The sequence below is a fragment of the Gracilinanus agilis genome, chromosome 1 (genome assembly GCF_016433145.1).
Source record: "Gracilinanus agilis isolate LMUSP501 chromosome 1, AgileGrace, whole genome shotgun sequence".
NCBI classification, from domain to species: Eukaryota; Metazoa; Chordata; class Mammalia; order Didelphimorphia; family Didelphidae; genus Gracilinanus; species Gracilinanus agilis.
The window spans coordinates 784718312-784740011 of record NC_058130.1 but is presented as its reverse complement, the minus strand read 5'-3'; the positions used below and the strand labels follow the sequence as shown (position 1 = coordinate 784740011).

Sequence of the window (21700 nt, the reverse complement as noted above, 5' to 3'; positions counted from 1 at the left end):
GTCGGGGTGGACATGATTGAGGGTGTGGACTCGAAACTACCACACCAATGCAACTACCAACAATTTGGAAATTGGTCTTGATCAAGGACACATGACAAAACTAGTGGAAATGCACATTGGCCATGGGTGGGGGGATTTTGGGGGTTGAAGGGGAAAGGAGGAGCATGAATCATGCAACCATGTTAAAAATGAATATTAATAAATGTTTGGGAAAAAAACAGGTATTTGATATTATGAAAACAATAATAAAATAAATAATTTTTTGAATAATTTGACCCAAAAAAGAAATAAAATCAAATTACCAGTATTAAAAAGAAAAAGGAAAAAATTACAGCCAATTAAGAGGAAATTAAACTAATTATTAGGAGTCATTTTATATTGCAATAAATCTCATAACTGAAATAAAATAGATGAGTATTTAAAGAAATGTAAAATTGCCCAGATTAAGAAAAGAAAGCAATTACTTAAATAATTCCACCTTAGAAAAAGACCTTGAACAAGCAACAATTAATTTCCTAAGAAAAAGCTCAGTAATTTCAGTAAATTGTACCAAACATTTAAAGCACAGTTAACTTCAATACTATATAAATGAATTGGAAAAACATCTGAGAAAGGATCTCTACCAAATTCCTTTCAGGACACAAATATGGTGTTGTTAATAAACCAGAGGAAAAAAGAGAAAGAAAGATAGGGACCAATATTAATGTATATTAATGCAAAAATATTTCTAAATTATATTTTCTTTTCCCCAATTACATGAAAGAGGTGCTAATACCTAAAGAATAATTTTTAAGTCTCAAATTCTTTTCCACTCTGATGGTAAATAATCTCATTTAGATTTTATATTTGCAACTATGCAAAATGTTTTTCAATATTAATCATTTTATGGAACAATACCCAAACAAAAAAATTAAGAAAAAAAGCAAAAATGTTTGATGTGGGGGTGGGGATCAAAAAATGCATATAGCAAGGAATCTGACATGACCACAATGGAATGGTACCTATCACAAGGATCATGATCAAGATTTTCAGGAACACAAGCCAGTGCATGAAGCCAGGACTCTGCATTAGCACTCAAAGCCATAGGAAAAGAGTGCAAAGACAAGAGAGGGACAAAAACCAAATAGAGAAAAGTTGGGACTTTAAAATAGGGAATGGGGATGGTGGAACAGAGGGGGGAAAGCAATGAAAAGTGAGAAGAGATGCAATTACTTAAAAATCTTCAAAATATCAAAAATGATATTTATGGGACAAAAATGACAGAACCATTGCACAAAAATCAAAGGAATACACAAATAGACATACTGGCATTCACAAAAACATGGGGGGAAAGTATAAGAGACATGATAATGGGGAAAAAGCAAAAACAAATACATAAATCCTGTAATGCAAGGATGCAACAGAAGCTTTTGCTTTTGCAGAATTCAACTGTAAGCAGCCTTGGCAGTTAGGAGTTTAGAATGTTCACAAAAAGTCAGTTGGAGCCTGAGGCTGAAAGAGTGCTAAAGTTCCAACTGAGTGCTGTTTGGCCTTTGGCTTTGCCTTGGCCTATGCTTTGTCTTTGGGTAATTTGAACCTAGAGGATTTCTCTGGACCTGACCTCTCCATATTACATCCCTGCTATTTTCCCTGAATTTCCATTTGGGCCCTGGGAGGAAGGGTGGTTTGATGATTAGACATCATGAGTTTAGTTTTCTGTAGGCAAGTAGGGCATACTTAAATCAAGCTATCCCTTATTTTATTGATCTAGTAAATATTTTACTTTAAGGCAGTCAAATCTTCCTGACTCGGAGAGCAGGCCTCTCTCAGTCTGACCCTCTCCTGTGACCCTTCCCTCACCTTCAGCTTTCTCCCTAGCAGCTGTTACAAAACCCTAAACTCCTCTCTCCTTCTGATTATCCCTGATATTAATAAATCCCCTTTGTCACCTACTCAAAGCCTCTGGTGAATCATTGTATTGAAGATTAAGGCAAAGGCTGGAGAGGGAAGGAATTACTTTCTTTTATTTCTTGAGGGAGCCCTAGGCATCCATCTTGGCAGGAAGTACCTACCCAAGACTTCCTGCAGACATCAATTTCACTGGCAGAGAGGAACCTCTTGTCTCCTTCCTTAAGGGACTTTAGAAATTAACAAGAGAAGCCCTCCAGCCAAATTTAAAACATTTCTGACTGGCCCAACTCCTTTGATATCTCAGAGATATCTTCCCTGCCTGAAGGGTCCAGCTTATTTCCTCCAGTACCCTCTGTCTCTAGCCTGTGCGACTAGCCTATTTGAGCAGGCTCTCTTATATACTACTATTCATTCCCTTACCTTCCTATATACAACCTCCTTCATCCCTACACTCAGCTATTCCCTTCATTCCTCCTCTTATCACCTATATCCCTTTTATCCCTCCTCACTACCCAGATTTGCCCTGAAACCTGCATTGACTATCTGCATAATATTATTATCCCTCCTTATCAACATTTTGCCTTTTTGATAACAATCCATGCAATACACAAGAAGAAAAAGCAAAGACAAACATCAAATTTGAAACACACACAGGAAAAGACTCTATAAATATGCACAATCAAATCTCAATGATAGAAAATTCACCACAAGAGCACTTATCAACTGAAGAAAACACAAAATCTAGAGAAACCAAGTCATTCGGGTGTTCTGATCAACTTAAAACATAAACTACTACAGAAACAGACAAACGAAAGCAATCTGCACATATGGCATTGGGAAAGAAATATTAGAAAAGAGGTCTTTAGACATGCAAACAAACAATCCCCCCAAGTTGAAAGGAAAAGTAATAATGGAAATGAGTTATTGGAAAATCATAGTAACTTCAAAGCGAAATCCTAACTGCAAAGAATTTATTCCTGAAACATTTCCCAGGATAGATTCTGTCCCAAGTGAACCAATCTTTTCACCTTACAAACACACAGAAATACATGTAGAAAGATCAAATAGGTTAAAGGAAGCTTAAGAGCAAACATGCAGAAGGAGGAGAGAAAGAAAGGAGAAAAAGAAATAACGCACTTGCAAAAACAGATGTAACAACAAAGGGAAACAGAATCAACACAAAACCTTGTTGTTTAGTGATGTGAACAGCAACATGTATCCAGAACAAACTTTAACTGAATTCAATCCTGCTAATGCAAAAAGCCAAGAAACAAAAAAGCATTGCAATGAAACCTTTAGCCACAGACAAGCTTTCCTTGAGTAAAACCATAAACAAATGATCAAGGAAAAAAAGAATCTTTTCTTTACCCAGAACCAAAAACAGCAACAAACTCACATGATGCACACACAATCAATATTATCAGTGAGGTCAGTGGTCATACAAAAACACAACCAATAATCAATAAAACAGATCAAGGGGAAATGAAATCTAGAGTGGAAGAAAATATGACTGGAGGAAAACAGACTGGGTTGGATGTAGCATAAGAAAAGGACTATGATACCATAGAAACAAGAAAACCAGTGGTTCAAGTCCAACAAGAAAATGAAAAACAAAGAACCACATGTGATGATAAGCCTTGGAAATGAAATATGCATTAATTCTTACAGATGCTACAAGAGGTGTCTTCAAAACATCTCCAAAATATAGCAAAGTCAGTGATATAGCACAAGAGAAGGAAAGGGAAATTACAGAAGCAGCTGGACTCATGAGCCAAGTCAAAGAACAGAGAGAAATGAGCCTCAAAAAACAATGATGCTACCAGAAAATGATTTAGCAGATATGGACATTGAAGCAATTGTAACATTAGACACAGCTGAGAGGAAACCATAATGAGCATATCCTTTTTACATAGACTCTGATGACATTAGTTCTGATGATGAAGAGGAATTGAAAAGGTGATATCTAGAAGCAAATGTACCAGTAATCATGGTACCAGACATAGGTATTGAAGAAAGATGTGCATGGCTATGTTACATACATGTACTGGATGACTAACCCATCAAAATGATAGAGCAATAAAGATCCAGATAAAGACAGATTACCAACAAAATGTGGAGTAGACTGTAGCAGGAAAGGTACAGCAAATGGGTGGGATCTGAGCAACACCGGATCGCTAGTTCCAATGATGGAGTATGTTACACCTCCAAAGAAACCTATATGCACATGGATATTGAATCCACCAAGCCAAGTTACAGAGAAGCAAAAGGTTTCAGAAAGAGTGTATACAAGGAACACAGAGACCATCATCTGGCAAGTGTAAAGTCAAGATATAGATAACTCACACACATATGCATGCATGCAAAGAAAGAAAAGCATTAAAAGCATTTGCAAAATCCAACATCCAAATCAGTTACAACATGAACAACAAACCCATGATCAAGAAACAGAAATCTAGTAAGAGAAGAGCACTTCCTGGTTAAATGGCGGCAGAGTAAAAAGCAGCTGCTTAACCTCTCCTAACCAAAACATATAGGACTCCTCAAGAAGACATAAAAATAAATCCAGAGGAATGAAGGGACCCCACAACAGGGCGCAGCATTGGAGGGACATGGAATCGGGGCATTTCTATGCTATAAGGGGGTGAAACAGCTCTCACTAAAATGCGAGCTTAGGAACCCCCTCCCCCACCCCACACCACCTACAGTGCCAAAGCCAGCACACAAGGGTTAGAGCAAGTTTGGGGCATGAATTAAGTCCTTGGCAGCTATCTGGGGTCACCAGGGCCTGCTCCTGAGAGCAGCAAGACTTAAGATCACAAGAGGCTAAAGAACTCTCAGACTTTGAATACAGACCCTGAGCACAGGCACGAGTGCAGGCAGGGACGCAAGCACAAACACGGATCCTGAGCACAGGCAAGGACCGGGATCCTGAGTGCAGGTGCGGACCTTGAGTGGGGACCCAGTGCAGAGGGGTGACTGTGGAAGCAGTGCCCTGAAACTATTAAAGGAGCATCTGGCAGAGGAACAAGCAAGAGGACCACCAGGAGGCTTGACCCTGAGAACAACTAGACCTGAGACCTCAGGAGCCTAAAGAGTTCAGAAAAACCCTGAATGTGAGGATAAACCTGAGAGGGCACAGGGCTAACAATGGCAAGTCAGAGACAAGAACCCCAAATGAGAAAGATCATCAAGAAGAAATCTGTAACACTTGACAACTTTTACACAGATAAAATCCAGACAACAGAGCAAACAGCAATGGAGAAAAAACAAATAATCATATCCAAACCTTCCCAAAATAATGAAAACTGGCCACAAACTATTGAGTTCAAAGCCGAGATGATGAGAAAGATGGAAGAGATTTGGTGAGAGAAGTGGGAAATAGATCAAAAGGAAATTAACAAGTTAGGAGACAGAAACTCCCAATTGGAGAAAGATGCCCAAAAATCAAACGAAATGGTAAGCAAATTGGAAACCAATATCTGACAAGAAAATAACAGTTTAAAAGGCAGAATTTCACAACTAGAAAGTGAGGCAAGTAAATTGAAGACCAGAAATGACCAGATTGAAAGGGAAAACCAAAAGATTATAACTGAAAACCAGTCCCTAAAGGCTAGAATTGAGCAATTAGAAGCTAATGGTCTCTCAAGACAGCAAGAACAAATAAAACAAAGTCAAAAGACTGATAAAATAGAAGGAAACATGAAATATCTCAATGAGAAAGTGACAGACCAAGAAAACAGGTCTAGAAGAGACAATCTGAGAATCATTGGTCTTCCTGAAAAGCAGAAATTAATAGAAATTTGGACTCCATGCTAAAAGAAATTATTCAGCAAAATTGCCCTGAAGTTCTACAACAAGAGGGCAATATAGACATTGAAAGGATCCATAGATCATCCTCTACACTAGACCCTGAAAAGACAACCCCCAGGAATATAATAGCCAAATTCAAGAGCTTCCAAGTAAATGAAAAAATTTTACAAGAAGCTAGAAAGAGACAATTCAGATATCAAGGAGCACCAATCAGGATCACACAGGATCTGGCAACCTCCACACTAAAAGACCACAAAGGCTTGGAATATGATATTCAGAAAGGCAAGAGAACTGGGTCTACAACCAAGGATCACCTACCCATCCAAACTAACTATATACTTCCAGGGGAAAGTTTGGGCATTCAACAAGATAGAAGATTTCCAAGTATTTGCACAGAAAAGACCAGGACAAAAGGGAAAGTTCAATATCCAACCACAAAAATCAAGAGAAACATAAAAATGTAAATAAGAAACAGAGGGAAAAGAAAGAAAACTCATATTTTTTAAATTTGCCTCTTTAAGGGCTTCAATATGGTCTAATTATTGGTATTCCTATGTGGAGAAATGTTATGTATAATCCTCTCTAAGGAACTCTATTCACTATTATAGTATTCACTATTATAGTAATTAGAAGAATTATTCATAGTGTTATATTCAAACTCTGGGAGCTGGGAGTCCACACTGTTGATTGACAGGTGGCGTCCGTTGGATCTTGGAATGTTCCCAGAGGCCATGAGGACAGGGGAGAAGACGGTTGGCCAGGGGGGTATAAATTCCCTGGCAGCCCTGACTTTTGGTTCCTTTCCTTCCCTAGGACCAGAGATTGGTGGATCCTGGTCTTGTCGGGATTGGTGACTTGCTTGGCTCAACCTTGCAAGATCCTCCTGTCTTGTGCATGATAACATTGTCAACCTGTACCCAGATCATCACTCTTCTGATTCTACTGCTCTTAGATATTTAGGAAATCAAATCATCTGTAGTTATCTAGGTTTCCCAGGGCCCAGGAGGGATCTGGGAAGTGTGCAGGAGAAGAAGAAGTGGGTGGAAAGGGGTGGTATCCTGAAAGCTGTTTAGGCATAACATCTAGCAGAAAGAAGAAGAAGCTGAAAGACATCAAGCAGCAGCTTGCTTACTCTGGTTTGGCTTTGGCTAGGCTGAGCCAGAGGGCTAACTAACCAGACTCAATTACCTGCCTACAGCTCTGAGGGTTTATTATAAATTAGTTAGGGTTTCGCAGTTTCCCCTATCCATTCCCAATACCCCTCTTTGCTATAAATATAGATAAAGACTTTCAAGTACCTTCCTGGAGTTGTTATTTCATAGCTTCTCTGGGAATGGAGATACGCAGTCAGATAAACCATTACCAAGGCTAGTAGAGCCCAATATCCATTATCAATCAACCCCAGGTGGGACCTGAAGGGATACCATCCATTGACCTGAAGGATCCTGCCTGGGCACTGTTATAAAGGAGGGAGGTGTCGCATCATCTAGCTAGGTGGCAAGCCTCAGTTGATCTTGCCTTAGCCACCCATCTGGACTCCATTGCTGTCACAAGATTACCAGTGGCAGTATCCAGTTTAGTTTACCACCTCTTCTCCTTATCCATCGACATACATTTATTTTTATAACAATAGGGAGAGGTTGGAATATTTAATGGTCTAAGAAGATATGGGGGTGGGAAAGAGTGGGGTGAATAGTAGAGGACACCAAGAGAAACTTGAATGAATGAGAAAAATAGGATATTCTATTACACACAAAGAGGGCATGGGAAGGGGAAGGGATGAATACTATTAAAAGAAGGAGAGGAAGAGAGCATTAATAGGTAATATTTAAACCTTATTCTCAGTGTAATTAACCCTGAGAGGGAAGAGTAGCTTTATCCATTGGGATATAAAACTCTATCTAACCCTACTGAGAAAGTCAGAAGTGATAAACCAGGGGGAGCAAGGGAGTGGGGAGGTCAAAAAAGGTAGGGGAGAAGAAGGGGGAGGGAATTAATTAAGCCTTAAAAATAAAAAGAGGGGAATAATAAAGGAGGGGGTAGAAAGGGAAGTTAATCAAGGGAGGGGATAAGGGATACTGGCTTAAAGCAAACCACTGGTTTAAAAGGAAATAGTTTAAGAAGAAGGGGTAGGAATAGGGGAGGATACGAAAATGTCAGCAAATGCACAACTGATGATTATAACTCTGAATGTGAATGGGATGAAATCGCTCATAAAACGGAAGCAAATAGCAGAGTGGATTAGAAACCAAAATCCTACCATATGTTGTCTATAAGAAACACATATGAGGCAGGTGGACATACACAAGTTTAAGGTGAAGGGTTTGAGCAAAATCTTTTGGGCGTCAAATGAGAAAAAGAAGGCAGGAGTGGCTACTGTGATTTCTGACAAAGCCAAAGTAAAAATAGATATGATTAAAAAAGACAGGGAAGGTCATTACATCCTGATTAAAGGCGTATAAACAATGAGGAAGACAATGACAATGATGAGACATCCTACCAAACTCTGTAGGATGCAGCCAAGGTGGTACTCAGGGTGAAATTTATATCCTTGAGTGCATATATTAACAAATTAGGGAGGACAGAGATTAATGAATTGGACATGCAACTTAAAAAATTAGAAAGCAAGCAAATTAAAATCCCCAGATGAAAACTAAATTAGAAATACTAAAAATCAAGGGAGAAATTAATAAAATTGAAAGTAAAAGAACTATTGAATTAATAAATAAGACTAAAAGCTGGTATTTTGAAAAACAGATAAAATAGACAAAGTACTGGTCAATCTAATAAAAAAAGGAAAGAAGAAAACCAAATTGACAGTATCAAAGATGAAAAGGGAGACCTCACCTCTAATGAAGGGGAAATTAAGGCAATCATTAAAAACTATTTCGTCCAATTATATGACAATAAATATAGCAATCTTGGAGATATAGATGAATATTTACAAAAATACAAATTGCCTAGATTAACAGCAGAAGAAATAGAATACCTAAATAATCCCATATCAGAAAAAGAAATTGAACAAGCCATCAAAGAACTCCACATAATTGACCATATCAACAATATAACAAACAAAAATCACGATTATCTCAATAGATGCTGAAAAAGCCTTTGACAAAATACAATATCCATTCCTATTGAAAACCCTGGAAAGCATAGGAATAGAAGGACCTTTCCTAAAAACAATAAACAGTATATACCTAAAACCATCAACAAGCATCATATGCAATGGAGATAAATTAGAAGCCTTTCAAATAAGATCAGGAGTGGAAAAGGATGCCCATTATCACCTCTATTATTTAACATTGTACTAGAAACACTAGCAGTAGCAATTAGAGAAGAAAAAATTGAGGTTATTAAACTTTTTTACTGAAATGGGAAAAAATATAACAAAGTTCATCTGGAATAACAAAAAAAATATAAAATACTTGGGAATCTATCTACCAAAACAAACCCAGGAATTACATGAAAACAACTACAAAACACTTTCCAAACAATTAAAACTAGATCTAAACAATTGGGAAAACAATGATTGCTCATGGGTAGGACGAGCTAACATCATAAAAATGACCATTCTACCCAAATTAATTTACCTATTTAGCACCATACCTATCAAACTACCAAAAAACTTTTTTACTGAATTGGGAAAAAATATAACAAAGTTCATCTGGAATAACAAAAGATCAAGAATATCAAGGGAAATAATGAAAAAAATGTGAAGGTAGGGGGCCTACCAGTACCAGATATTAAATTGTACTATAAAGCAGCGGTCATCAAAATGATATGGTACTGACTAAGAGACAGAAGGGAGGATCAGTGGAATAGACTTGGGGTAAGTGACATCAACAAGGCAGTGTATGATAAACCCAAAGAGTGCAACTTTTGGGACAAAAATCCACTATTTGACAAAAACTGTTGGGAAATTTGGAAAACAATATGGGAGAGATTCGGTTTAGATCAACATCTCACACCCTGCACCAAGATAAATTCAGAATAGGTGAATGATTTGAATATAAAGAGGGAAACTATAAATAAGTTAAGTGAACACAGAATAGTTTACTTTTGTCAGATCTCTGGGAAAGGAAAGATTTTAAAACCAAGCAAGACTTAGAGAAAATTACAAAATGTAAAATAAATGATTTTGATTATGTCAAACTAAAAAGCTTTTGTATAAACAAAAACAATGTAGCCAAAATCAGAAGGGAAACAACAAATAGGGGAAAAAATCTTTATAACAAAAAACTCTGACAGGGGCCTAATTACTCAAATATACAAGGAGTTAAACCAATTGTATGAAAAATCAAGCCATTCCCCAATTGACAAATGGGCAAGAGACATGAATAGGCAATTTTCAGATAAAGAAATCAAAAGTATCAATAAGCACATCAGAAAGTGTTCTAAATCTCTGAAGAAAAGGTATGTATGTGCATCCAAACCACACAAAAAGAACACAAAACCCAACACAAATTGTCAACTAACTGACATTTTGTGTAAATAAGCAAGTGTCAAAATACTGTATTATAAATGTCTATAAATGTATAATTGTACATACATGTAAATAGTTAGCAACTCATGAAGTTCTTAGCCAAATATAAAGCTGGAAAACCTTATATCTGGTTAACACTGGAATGCAGCTTGCCAAAGGACTGTACATAGTGTAAAATCTCATAAATATCTGTAATACAATTGGGAAACTATAGAGTAGGCTGTAAATGGTCCCAAACCATGTAAATACTAAATATACTAACAAAAGTAGAGATAATTAGAAAAAATAGTCATTAGGGGCAGAGACAGGGAAAATTCAAAATTCTAGTAAGAAAGAAGTAGGAAGAGAATAAGAAGATAGTGTTAAGAATAGTTAAAAAGAAGTCAATAGCAATTCTAATCCAATAACCCATTTCCTTGATATAAAATAACATTGAATTTAAAACATAAATAGGCAAATCAGAGGTAAAGTAATAGTTAAAAATAAAAAAGATCATTGATCTTCATTGTTATTGCATTAAGAATAAACAGCCAAAGTAGAAATAATGTAAAGATATTGTTTAATAAGCATGGTCATGAAACTAGTTCAGAAACTTGTAAGAATGAGAATTTCTTATATTGCAAGAGTTACATAATGTATTTGCTAGAAATTTTTCATTGATTATTACAAAATTGTTTCACCTTTTAGAAATATTTTTTGGACTCTTGTATTCCCTTCCATTCCTCTGCCCACTTTCCTAACTCTCTTTAGAAAAAAGTTATTATAAGATAAATATAGAATTTTTTACTTGGGGGGGGAGGAAGAATTAAGAATAGAAAGGGAGTAGATAAGATAGTGTAGATAGAACACACATAGACCTTACGTTTGAAGGTCCACATAAAACAAAAAATGGGGAACTGTAACAGATGAATTGGATTTAAACAAAGGAATCCAAGCAAGCCATGCATCTCTGAGGTAGAATCAGAACAAGCCTAGAAGAATCTTGAAGAAATAACAATTAGGGAGGGGCCAGAGTGAAGAGGAGAATTCTGAAAGAGATTCCAACTGCCACACACATCTCTCTCAACCTTGGTTGGGTGAGGGAGCTGGGTGATATTGATCCAGTGAGAATCTGGTGCTCCTGAAACCCAAAAATAGAGGCTTTCCTTGAGAGTCACAACTGCTACAATTGTTTTACCTACTTCATTCACCAACTGAGAAGATTTTGATATAGCAGTTATTCCATCTTGGCCATAGAGCCTGTATTCCTGGGAGAGTGGGCTCGTGGGACCTTTCAGAACCTTCTTGATCCATAACCCTGTTATTCCCTCAGTTTAGTTCAATTGTTTAGTGGATAGGAGTTACTGGGGCTTGATACAGTTACTAAGTAGAGCTACAGAAGAAATCCAGTACTGCTCTCCCCAGAGAGAAACTCACTTTGATAGAGAGGCTTGTCCTTTACCCTCCATCCTGAATCCCAAACCCCTTCCCTGAACCCCAAATTTCTTTATCTTCAAATAAATCCCTGTTAGTTATATTGGTTAGAGTTTGGAATATTGACCTTGAGGGGGGAGGTGTCATTGAGTGGCTGAGGGGAGGACAGGAAGATTACACTCCATCTCTGAGGAAAAAACCATTGAGGGGAGGCTTTACTGGATATTAGTGGCTCTGATCACAGGACAAAGTCTATTTAAGTCACAGTTCCATGGCAGAAAAGTGTGCTCATGTGTGAAGATATGTGAATAAACATAAAGACAAATTGAATCCACTGTCAAAAAAGTAGCCATAAAAGAAATACTTACAAGTTTGCATATGTTCTCATGGTAGAGCTGAGATCTCAAAATAGGAGCTCAAAAAGTATTGCCTACCTACAACTAAAACAAGACATCTCTTGGAAAGCTTCCTGCATAATAATCCTTGAGCTGTTCATTATTTTGACTACCAAAAAAGCTTCGGAAATGTCACGTTGCTCATTTTCCCTGATTCCTGTATATTACTCCTGTATTTTTTCAAATTATTGTCAATATTCCTCAATTGATTTGTGCCAGTGCTCCTCCTCACTCTAAGACTATGCCAAAGACTGCTACCTGGATATGCACATGCAGAATGCAACAAAAAGTCCTCCACCCATAGTTGGCAAAAGAACCCCTGTAATCTCCTTCAGAACAATTGTCCAACCACCCCCTTTACCATCTATGACTGACAGCTTCTGAAGATTTTACTTATGATTCTGCTGCCCCCAAGATCTTTTAACAGAGAAGGGTCTGACTTGGCATCCTACCTTGTGCTCCAATTCAATTCCAATGCAATAGACTTTTTGTGCCAGTTTACTAAGTTGTTTGGATTGTGTTGTTCCAAAATTCATTTTGTGGTATATCATATTTTCTTGGAGGGTAATTTGGTAGAAATCAAGAGAGTTGTACACTTTCTCTGCCATCTTGGCTCCATTACAATTATAAAATCTTAAATAAAACACTAGCAAGGAGATTAAAATAGTATATCATGAATCTCATACACTATAACCGAGTGGATTTTATACCTGGAAGGCAGGGATGAATCAATATTAGGAAAACTATCAGCATAATTGACAATATTATTAACAAGACCATCAGAAACCATTGTTATTTCAATAAATGCAGAAAAAAGTTTAGAAAAATACAAAGTCCATTCCTATTAAAAATATCAGAGAGCACTGGAGTGAATGCAACATCCCTCAAAATGATAAATAGCATCTATCTAAAACCATCAACAAACATTATCTGTGATGGGGATGAGTTAGAATCCATCCCAGTAAGATTAGTAGTAAAACAAGGATGCCGATTATCACCATTATTATGCAATACTATACTAGAAATGCTAGTTACTGAAATAAGAGGAGAAGAAATTGAATGAATTAGAGTAGGCAATGGGGAAATAAAGTGATAACTCTTTCCAAATGGCATGATGGTATACCAAGAGAATCTTAGAGAATCAACAAAAAATATAATTGAAACAATAACTTTAGCAAAGGTTCAGGAGGTAAATTAAATCCAGAGAAATCATCAGCATTTCTATGTAATATCAATAAAGCTAAAGACTAAGGGATAGAGATATTTCATTTAAAATAACGATAGATAGTGTAAATTCCTTGGGAGTATACCTGCTAAGACAAACTCAGGAACTATACAATCACAACTACAAAAAAACTGTTTTAAAAAATAATGTCAGACTAAACAAAAGGGAAAACATTGATTGTTCATGGGTAGGGTCAGCCAAAATAATAACAATAACATTTTTAACAAAGTTAATTTACTTGTTTAGTAATATGGATCAAACTACCTTAAAATCATTTCACAGAGGTAAAAATCATAAATAACATATAAAATAATAAAATTCGTTTTAAAGAAAAAGGGACCAAAAAGAATAAAATCAATGGAATTAATAAAAATATGAAAAAAGATGCTCGGGCATACCGCATGTCAAACACTATTATAAAGTGCCTATTCTCAAAGCAATCTGATATAGGGTAAGAAAGAATGGTAGACCAATAAAATGGAGGAGGCACTTAATAAGCAATGTTACATCACCATAGTAGCCTAATATTTGAGAAACCCAAAAAGATCTAAGCCTTTGGAAAAAATAACTTATTATTTCACAAAAACTGTTGGGAAAACTGAAAGAAAATGCATCAGAAATTAGGCAGAGGACAACACCTCATGACATATTCCAAGGTAAAATCAAAACGGATTCATGATTTAGAAATGAAGGGTATTAGTGTAAACAAATTAGGGAAGCACAAAATAGTTTCCCTCTCAAAGCTATGGATTAAGTAAAGAATTAGGTCAAAACAAGATATGAAGAACATTATATGATATAAAATAGACAACTGATTACATTAAATTAAAAGGGCTTTGCACAAATAAGATTAAAGGGCAAACAATAAACCAGGGGAAATATGCATAGCAAGAATCTTTAACAAAGGCCTCATTTCTCAAATATATAAAAAATTATCTTTAGCCATATAAAAAGGGCTCCAAATCACTATTAGAGAAATACAAATTAGAACAACTCTGACATATCACTTCACACCCACCAGATTAGCTAACACAAGAAAAAAGGAAAAAGATAAATTTTGGAAGCAATGTGGAAAAACTGGACACTAATAGACTTTTGGTGGAGCCATGAACTGATAACAACCATTCTAGAGAGCAATCAGGAACCATGACCAAAGGTCCATAGAATTGTGCCTATCCTTTGACTCAAAAGAACCACTACTACATCTGAATCTCAAGGAGATTAAAGATAAAGTAGAAGAACATGCCTGAACAAAAACTCTTTTTGTGTTTGCAAAGAACTGGAAACTGAATAGATGTCCATCAACTGAAGAATGGTTCAACAAGCATGGCATATGGTTGTCATAGAATACTATTGTGCCATAAGAAATGGCAAACATTATGAACACAAAAACCTAGAAAGATACATAAAGTGATGTAAAGTGAAGTGAGCAAAATGAGAAGAATGTTCTATGTAAACAGTAACAATAATGATGTATGATGATCAAAGGGGAGTGACTTAACTGTTATCATCAAGGAAAGGATTCTGGATACTCATGATGAAAAAAGATATCCACCACCATAGAAGGAATAGATGGAGTCTGAATACAGATTGAAACATACCATTATTTTCCTTATTTCCTCAATGCATTTTGTCTAGTGTAAGCAATATATCTTGTTTCACATCATAAAAATGTAAATATGTATTATATGATAACAATACAACCTATATTATCTTACTTCCTTCTTGGGGACAGGGAAAAACATGAAAGAGAGTGAAAGAGAACATGGATTGAAAAATGTGAAAAGTCAAACATTAAAAATTGTAACATCAAACAATCTGGAAAAATTAAAATGTTTTTAAAATTCATCTGGAAGAACAAAAAATCAAGAATATCAAGGTAATCAATGAAAAAATGTGATGCAAGATGGCTTAGCCTTACCAGATCTCAACCTATGTTACAAAGTGGTAATCATTAAAATAATCTCATACAAGCCAAGAAGGAAATGTTTAGGCAACTAGGTAGATAAAGGGCTGGGCCTAGAGTCAGGAAGGTCAAAATTCAGTTTGGGCCTCTGATTTTTACTAATTATGAGACTCTCAGAAGATCACTTACCTTCTCTTTGACAATCCAACAAAGAAGTAAATGGCAAAGTATTCCAGTATCTCTGCCAAGAAAACACCATGAAAGTAGGTCCATGTATGCATGAAGACATAGACACAACTAATTTATTAGACAGCAATAACTGGCAAAGCAATATTGTGGTACATCAGTGGAATAGATTAGGTAAATCATGCATTGTACTAAATCACTATAATTATAGAGTGCTTAATAAACACAGAGATTCAAAAGTTTTAGACAAAAATTCACTATTTGATAGAATTACTGGGAAAATGGAAAATGGTTTGGCAGAAAGAATGCATAGAACAACATTTTACACTATAAACAAAGATGAGGTCAAAATTGAAACATGACTAGACATAAAGGTCACTATTATAAACAAATCATATTTTACCTGTTAGATTTATGGGAATAGGAAGAATTCATGACAAGAAATAGTATCACAGAATCTAAAATGATCATTTTGATTTCAGTAAAGTAAAACTTCTTTACACAAACAAAACCAATGCAGTCAAAACTAGAAGGAAAGTAAAAAAATCTTGGAGGAGGTAGAGATTTTATAGCAAAACTCCCTTAAAAAGCCTCCTTTATCAAATATATAGTGAACTGAAACAAATTTAAAAGAATAAAACAATTTCCCTGTTGATAAATTGTCAACAGTTTTCAGATAAAGAAAATCAAAGCAGTATATAGTCAGATGAAGAAATGTTCTTCACCATTATTGACTGGAGAAAAATAAATTAAATCAACTCTGAGATACCACTTCACACCTATCAGATTGACTAATATGTTAGAAAAAGGAAATTACAAATTTTGAAGAGAATTTGAGAAAGCTGACATACTAGCAATCACTTTAATACTGAAGTATTTATTGATTTATATGTTCCTTGGTGATCTACAAAATTCAGCTAATCCTTTAAGGGGGAAAAAGATATTCCAAGTTAGAACTTTGGCTCAAAATGAATTAGGAAAGTTCTGATGGGGATAAAGGCAATTATCTGGTTTGGGGTTCAAAATACCAACTTTTTAATTGGGTAATGATGGAAGCATAGCTAGACAGAAGGTTTTATCAAAGAAAGCTTGGAATTTTTGATGGACTTCAAGATTTATAGGAGCTATCAATTTGTTGTGGTAACCATTAAAACCAATGAAATCTCCGGTAACAGTGAGGAACAAATTACAGTAGCATTCCCCGACAGCAGAATTCTTTCTCCTTTCCACAAGACCTTTCAATCCTTGGAGACAATATGTAAAAAATGAATGGTTGTAACCAAACTTTCTCACCACCAAATTTACTTCCCTGTGTGGCATACCCAGTGGGAATGTGGCTTACTTATTTCAGGACACAGTGCCTAGGCAAATTTATGGCTGAGAAGGATCAGGTAGGTCCCTTTCCAAGGCATGTTTTTCACTGGACTTGGATATAGATGCTAAGAGACATATGACAGTTCTTCTGACCCTTCAGAGGTCACAAGGTCCTAACCTTGTTAAAAATTTCTCCTCAGTTCAATCATCTGAGATTAGAAAGGAATAGAAACTAAAAAAGAAAAGAAAAAACAAGAGAATAAGATAGGGGGATGAGACAACTGAGCCAGGCAATTGCAACTGCCTATTCTCCCACCTAGAGGTCCATAATAGTCCTTGTCTCATTGAATACTGTGAAAGAGGGAGAGAATTCATCTGTTTGAAAATGTCTTACGCACACCCAGTTCTGGTTCAGTAGCTATAAAAATTCTTTCCATCACCATGAAGGAAGCTGATGAGAAAGAGTCTATTTCCCCTCTGTTCTCAGAAGAAAGGGGGGAGGGGGAAGAAGTAAGTTCGGCACCACCATATGTACTGGCAGAAGGCAAATGAAACTGCATATATTCTAACAATTAGGTCAACACTGGCCAATGAACTCCATTACCCACACATGTGAACATGTTCCTCCTTTATACTTCATGCTCCATCATTTCCCTCCATGGTGTTTATTTATATCTTTCCTTTCTCCAGTGTCAATGGAAATCCTTCACATCCTCCCAAGATTAACATAAAATATGTTCCCTTCAGAAAATCTTCCCTGGGTTCTGCCATTCATATCACTTTACTTTAATTTACTTGATCCCTCTTTGACCTTTGTAAAAATGGGTCCAGTTAGCAATAGTGTCACAGCAGCAATCAAGCTGCAAGCACTAGCAAGGGGAAGGGGAGTGAGTGCATGGAATTCTTTCTCCTCCCCCTCTTTCGCAGTTGCTACCTCTAATAACTGTAATAACAGAATCCCTTTCTGACCAAGAATGGAGGCTATTTTGACTTAGCTATCACAGGGCTAAATTGGCTGACAGAAAGGGAATAATCCCACAGAAATTAACAACTTCCACTGTTGGAAGTTTATTCCTTAAGCCCAAGATTGATCAAGTGCTCAGGATGTCTTCAAGCAAGTTTTCTTGAACTCTGGATCACAGCTATAATCAGATTCTACCTGGATGGAGATTTGGCTTAGGTAATATATGAAATGGGTTTGTAAAGCCTGAAAATACAACACCTCACACCTCAGAATCTTTTTTTACACTCTTACCTTCAGTCTTGGAGTCAATACTGTGTATTGGCTCCAAGGCAGAAGAGTGGCAAGGGTAGGCAATGGGAGTCAAGTGACTTGCCCAGGGTCACACACCTAGGAAGTGTCTGATTTGAACCTAGGACGTCCTATGTCTAGGCCTGTCTCTCAATCCACTGAGCTATCCAGCTGCCCCCGACACCTCACAATCTTAACAAGGAAGGGATTTATTAATTCAGGGAAACAGAGAAGGGGAGATGAATTCTAGGATTGAGGGTGAGGTAAATTTATCTAATATCTTCAGAATGCTGTCAGAAATAACAATCCCCCTAGAGGGGAATGCCTCTGAATAAAATTATTCCCCTAACTCCTTCACAATCCAAACTTCCTCTTAAATCTAATATTATCAAGTTCAAGATGGCAAAGGTAGTCTTGACTGAAGATCTCTTTGTTTAGAAATTGGCTGGGATACTGCATATAAGGTATTTTCACAGTGCTCATAGCCTGGTTATAGTCAGTATGCGGTATTCAGCAAAGAAACACCCTGTTCCCTGAGGTAAGAGATGAGGTAGCTGAGAAGAAGTAATTCTTACCCCTTTCAAGCTACCCAGCTCCCCCAAAAAGTGAGTTTACCAAGCTGGATATCCTGCTTTTTATACCCACATTCTTAACTGCCAGAACTGCCCTCTCTCCTGGAGTTCTGGGGGTTACTGTGGAATTCTGTGAGGAAGTTCACCTCACTTAAGATCATGCATGTTGCACCTTGCATGTAAGATTATTTAATCTATGAAATTTCCCCCCACATTTTCCACTTGCCAAACTAAGAAATCCATTGGGAAATTATTACATGTCTTCTAAACTCTTGTTTCTGAACCTCCTCACACATCAGCCTTGGTCTTTCCACACAGAAGATACCTAAAATATTTGTTGAAGTGAACTAAGTCCATAAGCATGAATCCTCTCTATCTCTCAACTCACAAGAAATTCTCTGTCCAGAAAAGGAGAGGACAGAGTAAGATCAGATGGATTTATAGTATACAATGATTTTCTTTTCCAAGGATAACAAATTCCCCAAAGGAGCTTCTCCCTATATGTGTGTCCTGTCTCAAGATCTCCTGCTTGTATGCAATTATTCCAGGGATCAATATTGCAGCTTTTCCATGGTTTCTCTTCCTGTATCCATACCTCCTCTCTAATTCTTCCGCAATGTCTACTTGAGGGCTTTCTTTAGATATCTTTCTACTAGTTATTTACACTGATCAGGATACTTTTTGGCTTAAGTTATTTCTGCAAAACAAGAGTGCTGGTCTTGAGAGTAATACTGACAAGGGCATTAGAAAATCGATAGGTAGAAACTGATAACAAGTTGGGGTCCTTGTTGGGCATTCCTGGAAGAAGAGGGCTATAAATTAAATTCTAGAAAACTAGTAGACTTACTTCTAGAAAATCAGAACTTAGAAGGAATGATAACTAAGGTGACTCATTGTTAAAGATTCTAATGAAGTAAGGAGCCATATTGATGGCAGTCATCATCAGTGCCTGATCTCACAGCTAATTCTGCCACTGGCAACGTGAGCATAGAGGCACTAAAGAAGATGTATTCTTTTCATAAAACTACCCAATGGGTACAACTTCAGGGTTGCTGAGCCTACTTGCAGGATGATCAAAGTTTGGCTGGGATAAAACTTAACTTCGTAAGGAAAGATATTCTTAGTTGGCAATTAATTGCAGTTTTTGACTGTGGCACCACTCTCTGACCCTCTCCACATCATGGACAACTTGGACTGTACTCCTGCTTCCAATTGGATTTGAGAGGAGAAACTTTTGCCTAACATGATCAGAGAGCAGGTCTCAGTGACACTTCCTACAGGCTCCTCCTGTTCTCTGCTTTCCAATATCCTTTTACGTGTTATATTCCCCCACTATGTTGTAAACTCCTTGAAGATAGGGGTAGCTCGATTGCTTATATATGTATCCACAGGCCTTAGAACAGAGCCTGCCACATATAAAGAACTTGATGCATATTCTACCTATCTCTCAATAACACCTGCCCAGTTTTCTCTTCTCCCTGATTCTCCTTTAGATAGTAAAAAGATTTCCATCCTTGCCAATCACACCAGGTACTCTCATAAACATGACAGAGAAAGGCCATGGACTGGAGCCCCTGATTCAAGTACACAGGTATCAGGATGACTAGCATGTTTACCATGGGTAATAAACATATTCTACCTATGGATTTCCTTGCAGAGGGTAAAGAAGAGTTTTAGGCTTCTCTATAACTTTGATTTAAACACACTTGACCAGGGAAAACCACCTGCTTACTTGTCTCTACAGAGGACAAATTCCAGAAGATTTAACCATGGAACAATTTGCCTCCCTCCCTGCAGATCTGCTCTCCTCAATGGACATGGCTTTAGTCACACATGGTGTTTAGGCTCACTAAAAGGTATGCTTCACTTTCCCTGCTAGTTTTTTCAAGCTTTCTTTTCAGGTCAGAAATTATTATCAAAACCCCTCTCCCTTGTCTCTACTCCTTATGTTTTTTACTTTCCATGCCAAAATATACATACCTGGTCAACATTTTTCTATATGTGTTATCTCTACCATTACAATATAAGCTTCTAGAGTGCAAAGAATGTCTTTGCTTTGGTATTGGTATCACCAGCAAGTAACACAATGAGTCATAAAATTCATTTTCATTTATTCATTGATCCAACTATCCAATCATTTATTTAAACCAGTGTTTCTCCTTTCTCCCACAGCACACATGAAATGTCCACAACTGAGGAGGCTAGTCTTGCAGGAGTGTCTTCAGGCTCTCCTAAGATCTGTATTCCTTCTTCATATCTACTAAATTGAATCACATATTCTCAAATGCTCAGTTACAGCTCTGATGTCTTATCCTGAATGGCTTTACTATAACTGGTAATCCATGATGACAAAATATTTATAATGGGGTTCTTAAATGGGGCCTTTCCATATGCTTACTGAGTGGATGACATATGCTTGTCCCCTTCTCTAAGCCCTATTAATGGGCAATAGGAATATTAGCTTTGGAGTCAAAAGACAAGAATTGATCTGCTCTATATTTTATAAGTATAGGCAAAATATTTTATTTTCCTGGTCATCAGATTTCTCACCTATAGAAAGAAGATGTTAAATTAGATTAATTCTAGAATCTCTGCCTACTCTAAATTCTTTACTCTCATCATCAAAAGAAAGCAACATGTAACCTCAGAACCTTTCATTATAGCCTTACTAGGCAGGAAATATGTCTGTGTGCACTATTGCTAGTCATTGAAAAGGGAAATCCTGTCATAAATATAATTTACTAAGCAACCTCCATGGCCCCTTTAATCTCTGAGAATATGATGCAATGGTCCTAACCAAGGAGTGAAGGAAGAAGTAAGAGAGGGTGGTTATGAGCATTCTACATACTAAGTTACACTTTCACAATAGATTGCCCAAAGACCTAGTGTAGGGAAGTGAGGCAGGGAGTTGACATCAAGGTCATCAGTCTTAGAAGCTATCAGGGCAGCTGTCATCATTTAAGGTTTTGTTTTTACGCTACTCACCTACCAGGGAATTTTTATGAGGTTTATTCAACAGATCATTTGCTCAACCCAAAACACAGAAATTATTTCCCTATGAAGGCACTTCTATACTTTAGCCCCCGCTGGGAACAAGAAAAAGAGAATCCAAAACATTTTACATTTGTTTTTCCCTCAGATGCAGAGACTCAGCTGGAGGAGCCCCAGGCAGTTTTCTCCCCAGAGTTCTTCATGGACCAAAACTTCCCTGTGGAAACTAGAGTAGGTGTGGTCCTTGACAGTATCCAACA

The 21700-nt window shown here is 36.9% G+C and overlaps 1 protein-coding gene across 1 annotated transcript in view; it reads left to right on the top strand.

Annotated features, from left to right (window-relative positions):
• The window catches only part of LOC123245883 (immunoglobulin lambda-1 light chain-like), a 1010762-nt gene that overhangs the window by 838874 nt on the left and 150188 nt on the right, over positions 1-21700 (top strand). The gene's annotated exons all lie outside the window — the stretch shown is intronic.